The 14,895-nt window shown below is 40.1% G+C and overlaps 1 protein-coding gene and 1 non-coding gene across 6 annotated transcripts in view; one reads left to right on the plus strand and one right to left on the minus strand.

Moving 5' to 3' along the window:
* The window catches only part of MTUS1 (microtubule associated scaffold protein 1), a 160,777-nt gene that overhangs the window by 38,406 nt on the left and 107,476 nt on the right, over nucleotides 1–14,895 (minus strand). The gene's annotated exons all lie outside the window — the stretch shown is intronic.
* On the plus strand, nucleotides 6,691–6,810 carry LOC132417786 (U6atac minor spliceosomal RNA). The gene has a single exon (XR_009517935.1). It is a non-coding gene; the product is annotated as a U6atac minor spliceosomal RNA (small nuclear RNA).

The following is a 14,895-nucleotide window of genomic DNA, read 5'->3' on the forward strand; positions in this document are numbered from 1 at the left end:
GACTAAAATATTTATTGTGTTTTAAAAATACTTAAAGAGAAGGGAAAGTATGCATTAGTCTTCTCAGTCGTAACATTAAAGTCCTGAAAGGAGAACTTTATAGAGTCACATACTGATGAAAAATAATCTAAATAGTTTACAATTCATCCAAATATCTGAGATCAGTATTCCTTTATGTCATCTTCTAAAATTTTAAATGTTCCCAAGGACTTCCCTGGTGGTCCAGTGGTCAAGACTCTGCGCTTCCCCTGCAGAGGGTGCGGGTTCGATCTCTGATCGGGGAATTAAGATCCCACATGCCGCACAGCACGGCCAAAAAATAAAATAAACAAACAATAACAAATAAACAAATAAAATGTTCCTAGGGATTATATTTGTCATATAACATATAATAACTATACTGTTTTACTGTTTATAGTGTTTTCTCACTTTCCCTCTCTGTGGTCCTCCCAGTAACCCTCCATTAGGAAGGTGAAGTTCAAGGATGCGAAGGGCCTAGCCCGGGCATAGACAGCTTCTACAGGACAGACTCCAAGTCAAAACCTAGGCTTCTGTTCCCACCCATTCTGGAAAGTGGAAATGGGGTGGGAATGTAATATATTACATAATTAAAAATAAACATTTATGCAATAATCTTAACAAAATGTTACTTTAATTCATCCAAGCCCATTATCTGCTAACTATTCATTTCAATAATGAATATTATTGGATATTTACAGATAAATTTTTACGGATAAATACCTACCACTATTTACGGATAAATACCTACCTTTTATATAGTGTTTTATATGATTTTATACAAACAGAAGAGCAAAAAACATCTTTTAACTCTCTGACCATCTAGAATTTCCTGCAACATATGTAGATACAGGTTCACTTTCCTGACCGTTATCACTGCTATATGTCCTACCAATACTTATTGAAATATGTGTTCATTTACTATTCATTGCTCTGAAGTTACCATTTCTTGAATCCTTAACAACTTTCCATTCTCTTCCTAGAATTTCTATGTTAATCAATTTTCTTATTTACCACAATATCAGTTTTTAAACTGTCAGGTTATAATTATTTACAAAATCTGAGAAATGAATCTTTTATATTAACATTTTTGGAGAAGACATTCTTTAAGTTTCTTGCCCACTTAGTCTCTCAGATGAATTTTAGTATTAACTAGTCATGTTCTAATAAGTTATTTCTAAGGAAATATATTAAATTAAATGTAAATTAACTCATTCAGCATTGTTTTTTACACTCACATTCAGAATACAGGTATTCTTTTTGTAACACCAAAATTTTTTCCCTTCAAATTATCTCTTATGCCAAAGTTGGGCAGCAGCTAAGTATTTATGTTTGGTTCCTTTATAAACTAAAATTTTTTCACTGGATTATCAAGACTTTTTGAATTTACAAGTCTATGGAAATTATTTGCTTAGTAATATTGTTTGGCTGAACTCCTTGATTATATGTATATAATATACCTTCCTTTATCTGCTTTTCTTATTGAATGGTTAATTCCACCTCTAACGTTATTTTAAAGATGTCTCTCTATCTTTTCTTGGTTTAGAGAGATTAACTCTAGTGTTTCTTCATGGACATAAAGTCGATTTTAAAATAATATATTTACAAAATGTTAAGAATCTGTCAATACTTTTTGAAAAAGTGTATAAAAGATTGTAAAAAAATAAGCGTTGAATGAGTCCTCTGAAACCATTATGATGGTTTTTATTTTACTTCAATAAATTTAGTTAAAGGCTCTTTTTATGCAATTGTGACTTCAAATTCCCAAGACAAACTTTTTTTTTTTACCATCCGAAATGTAATTTGACATGTTTTTATTGCAGTATAAAATGTAATTTGACATGTTTTTATTGCAGTTATATGACATATAACATTATATTAGTTTCAGGTGTGCAACATGATTCACTATTTGTATATACTGTGAAATGAGCACAATAAGTCTAGTTAACATCTGTCACCATAACAGTTACAAAATTTTATTCTTGTGATGAGAACAAGATATACTCTCTTAGCTACTGTGAAATATGCTATACAGAATTATCAGCTTTAATCACCATGCTGTACATTACATCCCCATGACTTATTTATTTTATAACTAGAAGTTTGTACCTTTTGACCCCCTTCCCCCATTTCATGCCTTGTCCCCCAGGCCCAACCAACACTTAGTTTTTTCAAATCTGTCAGTGCAACAGTGTAAGCTACTCCCCAGTTTGCTGCTGAGAATTCAGATGGCTTAGATCCACAAGTGAGTTAGTATCTACACATTTCCTTTATTACATTTTGGTTGCTTTAGCTTTTGGTAACAAAATGGCATTTGTGCTTATAAAAGTCCTATTCCCCACATTTTGTAACTGTTAACTGTGTCAAGGCATATCTATTTTTTGAAAGTTTAGAAAATTCTCTAGGACCTGATACTATATTACGAACGCTGCTAAGATCACGCGAGAATGAACTTAAGCAGTTTTTTGTTAAGGTACACCCTGGAAAACATCAACTGTCCAAGTCTGATTGCATTCCAATCATGCATGTCTCCTGGTTCTTAGCTGCTTTCTCATTTGTGCTTTGACTGGTTACTGTTTCACCATCATTTGCAGTTAAGTGTTAGGGTGTGAACTCCATCTAACTAGAGAAGTAGGGGAGAAAAAGCTATTGCTTCAGGAAAACTCAAGGTGTCAAGAAGACTCAAGACGCTACCACCTTCTTTGTCTCTCAGGCTTTCTTAATAGCTGGAGAACTGGAATTTCAAGAGTGGGGAATCTCACACATCAGCATCAGTTCCTAAGTGTCCAGCCATGGAAACCCCAAACACCACACCTAGAACTCAAACACCGCTCTGCCTCAGGAAGTAATAGAAATCGGCAGAAATCATCACGTACATCACGATGCAGTTTTCAATGCTACCCACGGAGAATCTCATTCAAACATTTAAAACAATTCTGATGATGTCTGTCTGCATAGTGTCATATACCCAAACTGATGTTTAAGAACATAAAATTTGGTGATAAGCCTTCTCTAACACACCCTCACACAAACGGTTGGACTCACAGCTGGTAAGCAAGAATTTATTCTATCATGAATCCTACACAGGAGTAAAATAACACCTACAGAAGGGGTTTCATTGCAAACTTGTTTGCAAAGAAAAGATTAAAAAAACAACCCAAATGTCCATAAGTAGAGGTGTGGTTAAATAAATGTATGGTACACTTATATAGTGAAATGTCACAGCTGTAACAGAACTAGGAAGCTCTCTGTGGTAAATAAAAAACATAGTGAAGAACAATGTAGATGATGTGCCCCATTGTGTCAAGGTGATGGGAATATAAACACATTTTTTTGCTTATAAATTCATAACAAAACTATTGTATAATACATATGAAAGTACTAACAATGTTTACCTTTTCAGAGAAGGAAATAAGAACCAGATAGATATAGGTGTTCTAATGCATTTTTAAATATTTTTTAACCACAGGGTAAATACATTACCTGTTCAAAATTAAAACGTAACATTTTTTAAAGATGGTTACAATGAATTCTGAGCTTCGATCTTTAACACTTAACCATCAAGCAAACATACGTCAATCCATGTTTCTCCCATGCGGAATCTGGACAGAAGTCTAAATAACACAGCTTCTGTTGAACGTGAATTTTTTTTTTTTTTTTTTTTTTGGCGGTACGCAGGCCTCTCACTGTTGTGGCCTCTCCCGTTGCGGAGCACAGGCTCCGGACGCGCAGGCTCAGCGGCCATGGCTCAGCGGCCATGGCTCACGGGCCCAGCCGCTCCGCGGCATGTGGATCTTCCCAGACCGGGGCACGAACCCATGTCCCCTGCATTGGCAGGCGGACTCTCAACCACTGCGCCACCAGGGAAGCCCTTGAATGTGAATTCTTAAAATAGGTTTAGATGTCTTCAAATTTCAACCTAAGAGCAAATAAGCAAACAGACTGCACTCTACCTAGAGCTGGAAAAGCACACTGTGACCTCAATCTTCCACTCCACATACTGTGCTCCCTGAGGACAAAATTGTACCACATGGTAGCTGATGGCCCAGTTTGAGCATCTTTCCCTTCCTCCTCACTCCTGGCCCAACGGAAGAACAGATGAGGCAAAAATCTGCAGTGATGTTCAAAGCCCTAATGCTCATAAACAGAGTACCTCATAATGCCAAAAAAACAAGTTTCCCTTAAATTCTACAAAATTCATTATTTATAGGAAATTAGCTTAATATGAACCAAACTTTGCCCTTGTGTTCCATTTATTAACATGTTACTGTTTTGATAATGCAGCTGTATTTAAAACTATAAAATAGGGGCTTCCCTGGTGGCGCAGTGGTTGGGAGTCCGCCTGCCGATGCAGGGGACACGGGTTCGTGCCCCGTTCCAGGAAGATCCCACGTGCCGTGGAGTGGCTGGGCCCGTGAGCCATGGCCGCTGAGACTGCGTGTCCAGAGCCCGTGCTCCGCAACGGGAGAGGCCACAACAGTGAGAGGCCCGCGTACCGCAAAAAAAAAAAAAAAAAAACTATAAAATATTTTGTTTATTATACCTATTAACAGGCTGTCTAATTTCAAAGAATCAACTTACTCAGAAAACTTAAAATTACATGTTAACTTCTACATAGATTCGGATGCGTGTTGACAAGATAATTACCACTGCCATGTCTGGTCTGACCTTCCTGAGGTCCATTCCAATGAAACTGAAACCTCCATCAGGAAAATAAAAGTCCTGAATCCAAGACATTTGCTCACTTGAAAAATAGCTGGATAACACTGTTTACTGTCTTTGTTCTTTCTACTCAGAAACCTCAATTTAATAAAATTTAAAACCCGCCTAACAGTTATTTATCATCCTCTTAAAGAAAATAGTTGGGGAAAGAAGAACAAGCCCATGTTTCAGGCTCAAGTCACTCAGGCATAGAGATCCCCACTTCAAGGCTAAACACAATTTTTGTGGGAGAGACTTAACAATTCAGACAGGGACTAACCTATTAGCTGCTGAGGACGCATCCACATCCATCCTAAGGCAAAACAAGCCACTTTAATATTCGGAAATCCGCTGGCTTTCTGAATATTAAAATCAAGTAAGAGACAAGACTTACTAGGAGAGCTTGCCTTAACCTGAATGAAACACAAAACTATACACAGCATTCCGTAACTAATGTTTGCCTAGTGTTCTATGTGCCTATTGACTCATTATTCATTCACTCGCCAAATACTTATCAAAAGGTGGAGGCACGTAGAAGAAGGTGGTGCTCTACAAGGATGCATGAAGACACCTTGCTTCTATGGTATTAATCTCTTCCTGTTCGACTCTCACATATTCACCTCCCTGTGAAGGTGACAGTCATTGGCTGTTATATGCTTTCTACTACATACTGCATTGAAAACTAATGCTTGTGGGTTAATAAAATGTAAGTAATGAGCTAATGGGCTCAACCAGCAGCCTGGACAGACAACTGATTCCCGTCTTTCTGCCTTAATGTGAACCTACACATCTAAAACCCTTCCTAGGGACACCTATCTTTACACAAGTTCTTTCCGTCAGTGTTTCCTCAGGATTTGATGGGTATTTATGGGGGTTTACCCTGGGATATTCCATGACAAGAAAGCCTTAAACGTGAACTACTAGGAAATATGTGTTCTGATAAGAGGGAGTGCCCAGTGATGAAATGATCACCCACATGACCACTGCACACTCAGTAAATGTCTGCTGGATGCGCTTCTAACACATTGGTTCTTGTTCTCAAGGAACTTTTTTTATGCAGCAGAGACAGAAAGAGGCCATCACCAATGGCCGTATGATTGGATAATTAGGTAACAGAATTATGTACACAGTGTGTTGAGAGCACAGGTGGAGAAACACCTAGATCTGGGGCTGTCAAGAAAGGGTTCTAGAGACAGAGTTTGGAAGGACATTTGCATGTTTGGCAGACAGATGAACAGCAAAGGCCAGAAAACACCAAGGCATAGAGGTATGGGAGGCCCTGGAGGTCCTGGTATTCAATGCTGACAGCAAAGCTCTCCTGAAATTAAAGTAAGATGATGTGGCTGGAAGCATAAACAGGGGCGAGACATGTGTGCTGTACAAGGTTTTCTCTCTCTCGTAGGAGACACAGAATGGTGCCAAGCAGGGGTCTGCAGACACAGTGAAAGAAGATCTGAGCTGGTGAGGAGAGTGGCCAGGAGGGAGACCCAGGGAGGGGAACTGGCGGTCAGGGCAGTGAGAACAGGCAGGAAATGATCAATGTGTTTATGAGGCAGAACAGGAAGACTTCTGGACCAGTTGGATCAAGAGGAACCCAGGATAAGTCACCGTTTCCAGCTCAGAGATAGCACAGAGAGGAGCAGATGAGCCTGTGGGAATGCGAGAGAGAGCAGAGGGAGGGGGCGTGTGGCGTGGGACCCGGTGGCGAAGTGCACTGACATTCTCTAACACTCTGCTCCTTATTCTCCAAAGAGACTCTATTCTAGCCTCACCTGCTCCATCACGCTTTCCAAATTGAATCATCTGCAGGGGCATTTTCCTGGGGAGCAAATCAGCTCTTTATTTCCCATTGTCCTGAATGCAGCCCCTAACATAAGCCTATTAACACACTTTCCCAGCTTGATCAATTGAATTGCACCCCCACGGAAATCTAGACAATCTTACCAAGATCTTTTTCTGAATTATTATTCAGTGTTGTATGAAAGGAGAAAGCACTCCCCTTGACAAGGATGGAAGAGGCCCTCAGGCCTGACAACAGGCACACAGTTAAGGCACTGAGAACTACTTTGTGGCACCCAACCATCATTTTAAACAAACAAACGAACATGTTCGTGTTATCAATTATTAGCTTAAATTTATATAAACCTTTTCAGGGTTCCTTTCATTATGTGTTTGCTCTAGAAAAGTTAATAGTCATAATTAGGAGCCATATATAATTTTTTTTTTTTTTTTTTTTGTGGTACGCGGGCTTCTCACTGTTGTGGCCTCTCCCGTTGCGGAGCACAGGCTCCGGACGCGCAGGCTCAGCGGCCATGGCTCACGGGTGCAGCCGCTCCGCGGCATGTGGGATCTTCCTGGACCGGGGCACAAACCCATGTCCCCTGCATCAGCAGGCGGACTCTCAACCACTGCGCCACCAGGGAAGCCCTAATATTTTTCTTTTTCTGGGTAGGTATGGCATTTGCTGACTACGGAACATTTCAAGCTCAGCAAAGCACAGTGTTTAGACTGTTAACATTACCCAAGCTAATTCTTTTGCAGGTGGCTGGGGAGGGGTACTGTAAGACACCTATTAAAATTTTACAGTATTCGATTTTTGGAAGTGCTGCAATGATTTGTATTATATATAAAGTGGTTTTACTTTCCTAATTTCAAAAGCAGATTACAGAATAGAAGGCATATTCATATTAAACACACCTATTTCAGGAGAACTATTGCTTAGACAATTTTTCCTGCAAAACAATCCAAAATTGACTGTAGACGTTTTCCATGTGGCTGGCAGGGAATAAAGCAGATCTCTTATGTTCTTAAAATGGACTACTAACTATAAAGAAAAGTTAATAGAAATTCATTACATTCAGAAATACTTTTAAGAAGGTACAACATCCGCCAGTTTGTTGGCTTTCTAAATAATCTACAAGTCCACCTTAATGTGCTAAAAGTTTATGGATCTGTGGGACTTCCCTGGTGGCGCAATGGTTAAGAATCCGCCTGCCAATGCAGGGGAAATGGGTTCGAGCCCTGGTCCAGGAAGATGCCACATGCTGCGGTCCACAACTAAGCCCGTGCGCCACAACTGCTGAGCCTGCGCTCTAGAGCCCAAGAGCCACAACTACTGAGTCCGTGCGCCACAACTACTGAAGCCCTCGCGCCTAGAGCCCATGCTCCGCAACAAGAGAAGCCACCACAATGAGAAGCCTGTGTGCTGCAACGAAGAGTAGCCCCCGTTCACGACAACTACAGAAAGCCCTCATGCAGCAATGAAGACCCAGTGCAGCCAAAGATAAATAAATAAATTATTAAAAACAAATAGATTAGAGCAAAAAAAAGTAGTTTACAGATTTGTTTCAGGACTAAAAGAGCATACTAAAAAAATTTACAAGTAATGCAATTTCATGCCTGTATCATTAAAAATTCTGCAGATGTCAAATGAAAATATTTTTATTTTAATCATCTAACAAGCAAAACTTTCATTATTTTAGTAGAGAAAAAAATCTGAATTTTTACTTCAACTTAAAATAGGAAAAAGTAGCTTTTGTTATACTTGTTCACACTGTGTATGAACAAATTGGATAAGTCTTTTCTCAGAGCATAAGGGATAAAATATATACCCACTGGGGCTTCCCCAGTGGCACAGTGGTTAAGAATCCACCTGCCAATGCAGGGGACATAGGTTTGAGCCCTGGTCCGGGAAGATCCCACATGCTTCGGAGCAACTGAGCCTGTGCGTCACAACTACTGAGCCTGCGCTCTAGAGCCCACGAGCCACAACTACTGAGCCCACGAGCCACAACTACTGAAGCCCATGTGCCTAGAGCCCATGCTCCGCAACAAGAGAAGCCACTGCAATGAGAAGCCTGCGCACTTCAACGAAGAGTAGCTCCCGCTTGCCGCAACTAGAGAAAGCCCGTGTGCAGCAACGAAGACCCAATGCAGCCAAAAAATTAAAAAAAATATATATATATATATACACACACATGCCCACCAAGTTCACTGATGTGACTGAGGTGCTGTTTCACAAGACAGCAGCCCTGGAACTGGCTTTTTCCCCTTTGTTATTAAGCAAGTTACCTAAAATATTAAATGCTGGCCTTCATGTGGACTTACATATTTTTGTTTTTGTCTTAACGATCATTTTGAGTTAACCAATTTAATAGGTACCTAAAAAGATGCCTGGCATCACAAATCCAAGCAGTGTTTTTGATTTCAGTGATGATGACATACACCAAGACGTCCCTTTTAATTTACCACGTGGAAGAACACAGTACCAAGAATAACATTCTGTCACCACTAGGAACCAATTCCAAAACAAAAACAAAAAGTCTACAAGGCCCTTCTTGCAATATCTACTTCAAGCACATGTACCATTTTAGAATTTTAAAAGCTGTTTCTTCTGGACTTTTCCACCATGAGCTAGCCAGCTCAGGGGATGTCACCATTGTGCCAGCCAGGCCAGGCCCTGTGGGCCACAGGTGGTGTCCCTCACCATCGCAGCCATGTGCAATCACATGCTCTTTGTCAAGCAGAGCAGCATGGCTGAAACAAGGCATGTGGAGACAAAAGACCTGGGGGAGCGGGGAGTCCCCAAAATGCACCAAAGCGGGTCAAAAATGTCCTTATTGCAAATTTAAGACAATAGACTATCCTTAATAGACAGTAGAAACAAAAATGAGAATAGCCAATTAAAACATTCAACATTAGGAATTTCCATAACACAAACAATAAATAAAAAGAGAATGTCATTCTCAAAACATTAACCAGTTAAGGAAAAGCAATTTGAGTGAGAGATGCCTAAAACTCAGGCCACCAGGGAACAATAGGAAAAAGCCTAGTCTCTCACCCCAAAGAAGGCTCTATGAGTCTTAATTTTCCCCAGAGCTTTATAATTGATGCCTTTTATAAAGGACCCTCATGTACTAAAATGATCCAAAGTATTATTGTATCACCTAAGCCAAATACAGAAAAGTGATGTTCAATTTTATATACATTTAAAACCACATCTGTCATCTTTTTACCTAAGATAACAGTAATATGCATATACTATTAATAAAATACTTCTTTTAGCTCTAAAACATGCTTTAGAGCTAATAAAAAGTATCGTAATCTATACTATTTCATGTATAGGGTGATTCTCTACTATCCAAAACTCAGTTAACCCAAATATTTCAGTGGTTCTAATTAAATAAGCATTTACTATATATGTTTTACTTGCCTTATTCCTCCATTTTCTCCTCATGAAAAACACTGCTATACTTCCCATCCTGAATCCAACTCCAGGCTATAATGTATGGTTTATTTACCATGTTTGTGTCAAAATAGACACTACATTAAAACACAATTTAGCACAGTAAGACTAGCTATCTGAAACTTGTGAGATTAAGATATACTAACTTTCTCTTTCAACACCTAACTTTTAAAGACTTATCAAAAATATTATCCATTATGAGTGAAAATTCATTTAACACATAACTGTTCTCTTAAATAGACTGCTATAACTATGAAAGGGCACTTTTTTTTTTTTTGCTGTACGTGGGCCTCTCACTGTTGTGGCCTCTCCCGTTGCAGAGCACAGGCTCCAGATGCACAGGCTCAGCGATCATGGCTCACGGGCCCAGCCGCTCCGCGGCATGTGGGATCTTCCCGGACCGGGGCACGAACCCATGTCCCCTGCATCGGCAGGCGGACTCTCAACCACTGCGCCACCAGGGAAGCCCAAAAGGGCACGTTTTAATGACATAGCAAAGCTGAAGCTGTAAGACTGCCACAGCTACATGAGCTCAGAATCATCATTTTTAGCATAATGCCATTCGCAACACCAGTTCTTAGTGAACATTTATCAATGTGGCAAGAGACCAGAGAAACTTTCAAGACTGCTTTCAAGGAAGCTAAAAAGAAGCATGTGGATTCACAGTGAGATAACAAACGGGTGGTGGAAGGCCACATCTCTCATCTGGTGTTCTTGAATTTGGTCCTTTTGATGCCTTTTGCATTCTACAAATGAGTGAATATTTTAAAACTTTTTACAAAAAAATTCTAATATATACAGTTTTTTATGAAACCTTTCTAAAATGCTTTCACTGGCTTTTATATTTTGCAATGTGAGAAACACAAGAGAAATGAAGGTTTATTTAGCATCACCTTAATGCATGACTAGGATCCCCACCATAAATGCACTGCTAATATTTATCTCTTGTTAACACATCTTAAATATATAAAAATCACATAAGGTTGAGAACATTCTTTCTCAGTATAAGCATTATTTTGTAACTAAAAATTAATTCAAGAGATCAAAATCAAATATTAACCTCTACGTCCAAACAACAAAATGACTTGCAAGTGTTTAATTGACACATTTACAAAATAGGTAATCATTACCAAAAAACATTCATATCATAAAAGAGAAGAAACAATGAGGTCTGTTGCAAGATTCAACTTGTTAACTGATATACTTCCCTTATTTACAAGCTGCCAGTATTAGCTTTTGAGAAATAACCGTTTTGCCTTCTCTGTGGCAGCCTCTGTAATAGGGCTCTACTCCCTCTTATACCTGGATGTACTACAGCGATTGGAGAAGTCGAACACTCAATTTCCCAGCTTCCCTTGAAGGTAGCAACAGCCATGTGACTGAGATTTAGCCAATGAGATGTAAGCACCACCCCTTCCCTGGGTCTTGTTTTTCCTGCCTGCAGCAGGCATTGTGACATCATGAGGCAACAGTCATGAGGAAAAGGCCAAGAAAATAGCACAGGTGTTGATCCTGACATTACTGAGCCTCTGAACATCAGAGCTGCTGCTTTCTAAGAGAGACAAGCTCCTCCTTAAAGTATCTTAAACTGCAGCTAAAAGCAGTTCTACTTGACAGTCTGAAAAATGAATACCAAACCCAAGCACGTAACTTGATGACTTTCATTCTAATTAAACAAACTTATTTGCATTCTGCCTCACTCTTACCAAATATCTAGGCAAAACGGTTCTCTTTAGTGCAGCTTCAAGTAAATGAAAATATTTTGTTCTATTAATAATACTTCTCCTGCCTTTCCTCAAAATATATGTACATACACCCCTCTCCTTTGCTAGAGTAATTGCTTTTAATCTTCCTAGCTCAGCAAAAAGAATTCTCTTAGTGCAGGGAATTGCCTTCACTTGAATCAACGAGAATATTAACTCTGAGGCTCAAAATGGCACTTTTCATAATAATTAATACGAGTATCTCATCTCCAGCTTCATAGAAAACCTGAATTCCAATAAACCTGGAGGCAAGGAATAGTTCTACGTGGAAGATTCTTTTCCCTCCACTGACTCATAAAATTGAAACTAATAAGTTTCAAAATATGAGGCAGAGTTCTGAACTAGACCGAACTGAAAGCTCTGGTAAGTCAGTGAGATCACTTCTGGACTTCTTAGAAGATGTAGCACTCTTCTGATGCTGAGGTCGTCGTTCACGCCTGACATCCTGCTACGTTACCCGAAACCCTGACAAATCCACTCTCTTTCCTTGCCCCTATTTACAGAGGAAATCGCATCCTGGACGGGACAACACTTTGTCAATATACTACAGCGCACAGTGTCCTGTGCGAGGGCCGGTCAAAGGGCCCGTTCTGTCTGGCTCCACATAACCACCATCCTATTGCTGGCACCTCTCCACATTCTATGCTCGGACATATTAAAATTCTTTCGTTTCCTTAAAGGAGCCAAAGTTTCCCTCACCTCCAGGCTTTCACATGCTGTTTTCTCTGCCTGGAACACTTTTTGTTTCTTGGCCACTTCCTCTTATCCCGGGGTCCCAGCTTAAATGGCGCTCCTGGAGGACCTGGATAGAGTCAGCCTCACGTGCTGGGCGCTGCCTGAGCACCTAGTCCATGCCCTACCGCGACGGCCTCATGTTCTCTGCCTGTCTCCCTGGTAAACTGTGGGCTGCGTAGGGGAGTTCCCTGGTGGTCTTGGGCTAGGATTAGGCACTATCATTGTTGTGGCTCAGGTTCAGTACCTGGTTGGGGAACTAAGACCCCACCAGCCATGTGGTACGGCCAAAATTTAAAAATTGTGGGCTGTGTGAAGGCAGGAGGCCACGTGTGGCTCAGTCCTGGCTACATTGTCAGCATCTAGCACTGCACCTGCCACACAGTACATGTCTAATACATATTTGTTTATGAGACGAATGACTTAATCCTGCAATGTGAAAGTCAGTTTGGAAGCAAGGGAAAGACTGGTTGGTGGCAAAGGCCAAAAATATAAAATCCTTCAAAAAGTCCCAAAGTATTAGATTGGGTGATATACAACTGTCAACATTTGACCATTTTCTACCTCTAAGAAGAGCATTTTCAAATTCTTCAATCTAAAAATAAAGCCTGAACTACAGCAGGCAGAGGGTAAAAACAACAGTGATTTCAAAGGATAGAGTCTTAGATTCTTGCAACCAATTAATTGTGGATAAATGAGGAAGAACAATAATTCAAAGGGTACTGAGGTGTGAGGACAGAATAGGGGGCAAACAGTGGTGTCATGAAGAGAAAAAATCAGGAGTATTCGCTGAGTTTGGGAAATAAGGAGAGAATTAGTTTAGATAAGAAGAATTTTCAGTAACACATCCAGGGTTTTTTAATCTGTAGCCAGAAAATTCACAGAATTTGAGGTTGAAGAGACCTTGGAAATCATCTCATCTGATTCCTTCATTTTGTAGCCTTGTTTGGTTATGTGATCAAGGTCAATGACTTGGTTACTAGCAGAACCAAGGCTACACAGCCCCGGGCTCTTGGTATCCAGGCCAACTCCACTGCCACTGCAGCCACCAACACCACTTCTTTTACTAAGAATACAAACACAAGGGCTTCCCTGGTGGCGCAGTGGTTGAGAGTCCGCCTGCCGATGCAGGGGACGCGGGTTCGTGCCCCGGTCCGGGAGGATCCCACATGCCGCGGAGCAGCTGGGCCCGTGAGCCATGGCTGCTGAGCCTGCGCGTCCAGAGCCTGCGCCCCGCAACGGGAGAGGCCACAACAGTGAGAGGCCCGCGTACCGCAAAAAAAAAAAAAAATAGATAAAATAAAAACCAAAAAAAAGAATACAAACACAAGCTACTGCTCACAGCCCATGTGGATAAGAAGAAATGCGATAACTTCAATATCTATTTTATTGGAAGATTTCTCAGACCCTCAAGTTATGTAATATGGATAAACTCACAAAAGATTCTTACTGGGGTAAGTAGAATTATATTCTTCACATAATTTTAAAATGCTTCCCACACACAAAACTCTTTTTTCCATCACCGCTATTCACTAGATCTAACAGAATTACAGCAAAATTCACAGCTGGAAAAATCTAAAAAACCCAAAAATTCTTAACAGAGGCCCCAGGTTTTAGTCCTACCCCTGCCACTGACTGTGTGCCCTTGGGCAAGTTAATTCACTTCTCTGGGCCTCCGACTTCCTGGTGTAAAATCAGGTAAACTAGAGCACCACTAAGTACACTCTAGCTCTAAAAATTACAACTGCAATCAAATGAATGTTTCAAAATATTTTTATGTAAATTAAAAAAATAAAGAGTATCCAAAATATCACTATTAGTTAGTCAAACTCTGGTAATAAAAGCCTTGTGCCTTTTGCTTAAGTTGCCTTGGAAAGCTATCTGCTCCACAAAAATGGTACAAACAACCTAAAACGTTCACTAACGGAAGACTGGTTAAATAACCCGTGGCTCATCCAACAACGGGATGTTGTAAGACTACTAAAAAGAATGTGGTAGATAAGTGTGTTAACCTGAAAATCGAAGATATATTAATGTTTAAAAGCAAGCTATAGAAGAGTATATATGGTAAGCTTCCATTTCTGTAAAACAAAAAGGGATATAAAAGAACCTGCATAGGCTTACATATGACTAGAAAATTACTGGAAGGATCAACAAGCACCCATGAGAGTGGAAGGGTGCTTCATCTGTGGAAGGGTGCAGGGCCTGGGTAAGAAAGAGGCTCACTTGGAATTGTACAACCTTCTGTACTGTTTGATTCTCTTTTGAACTTGGAGTGTGGATTGATTTTTTTTCTTAAGTTACAATTAAAAGCCATGACTAAATGCTGGATAACTTTGTATGAATATTTTAAAGTGCCGTGGGTCAAGAACCACCAGAGGCTTCTCCATTATTCCATTTAAACAAAACTTATGTGTCTTGCAAGATTTTTAAAAT

This window comes from Delphinus delphis, chromosome 21, assembly GCF_949987515.2.
Source record: "Delphinus delphis chromosome 21, mDelDel1.2, whole genome shotgun sequence".
Lineage (NCBI taxonomy): Eukaryota > Metazoa > Chordata > Mammalia > Artiodactyla > Delphinidae > Delphinus > Delphinus delphis.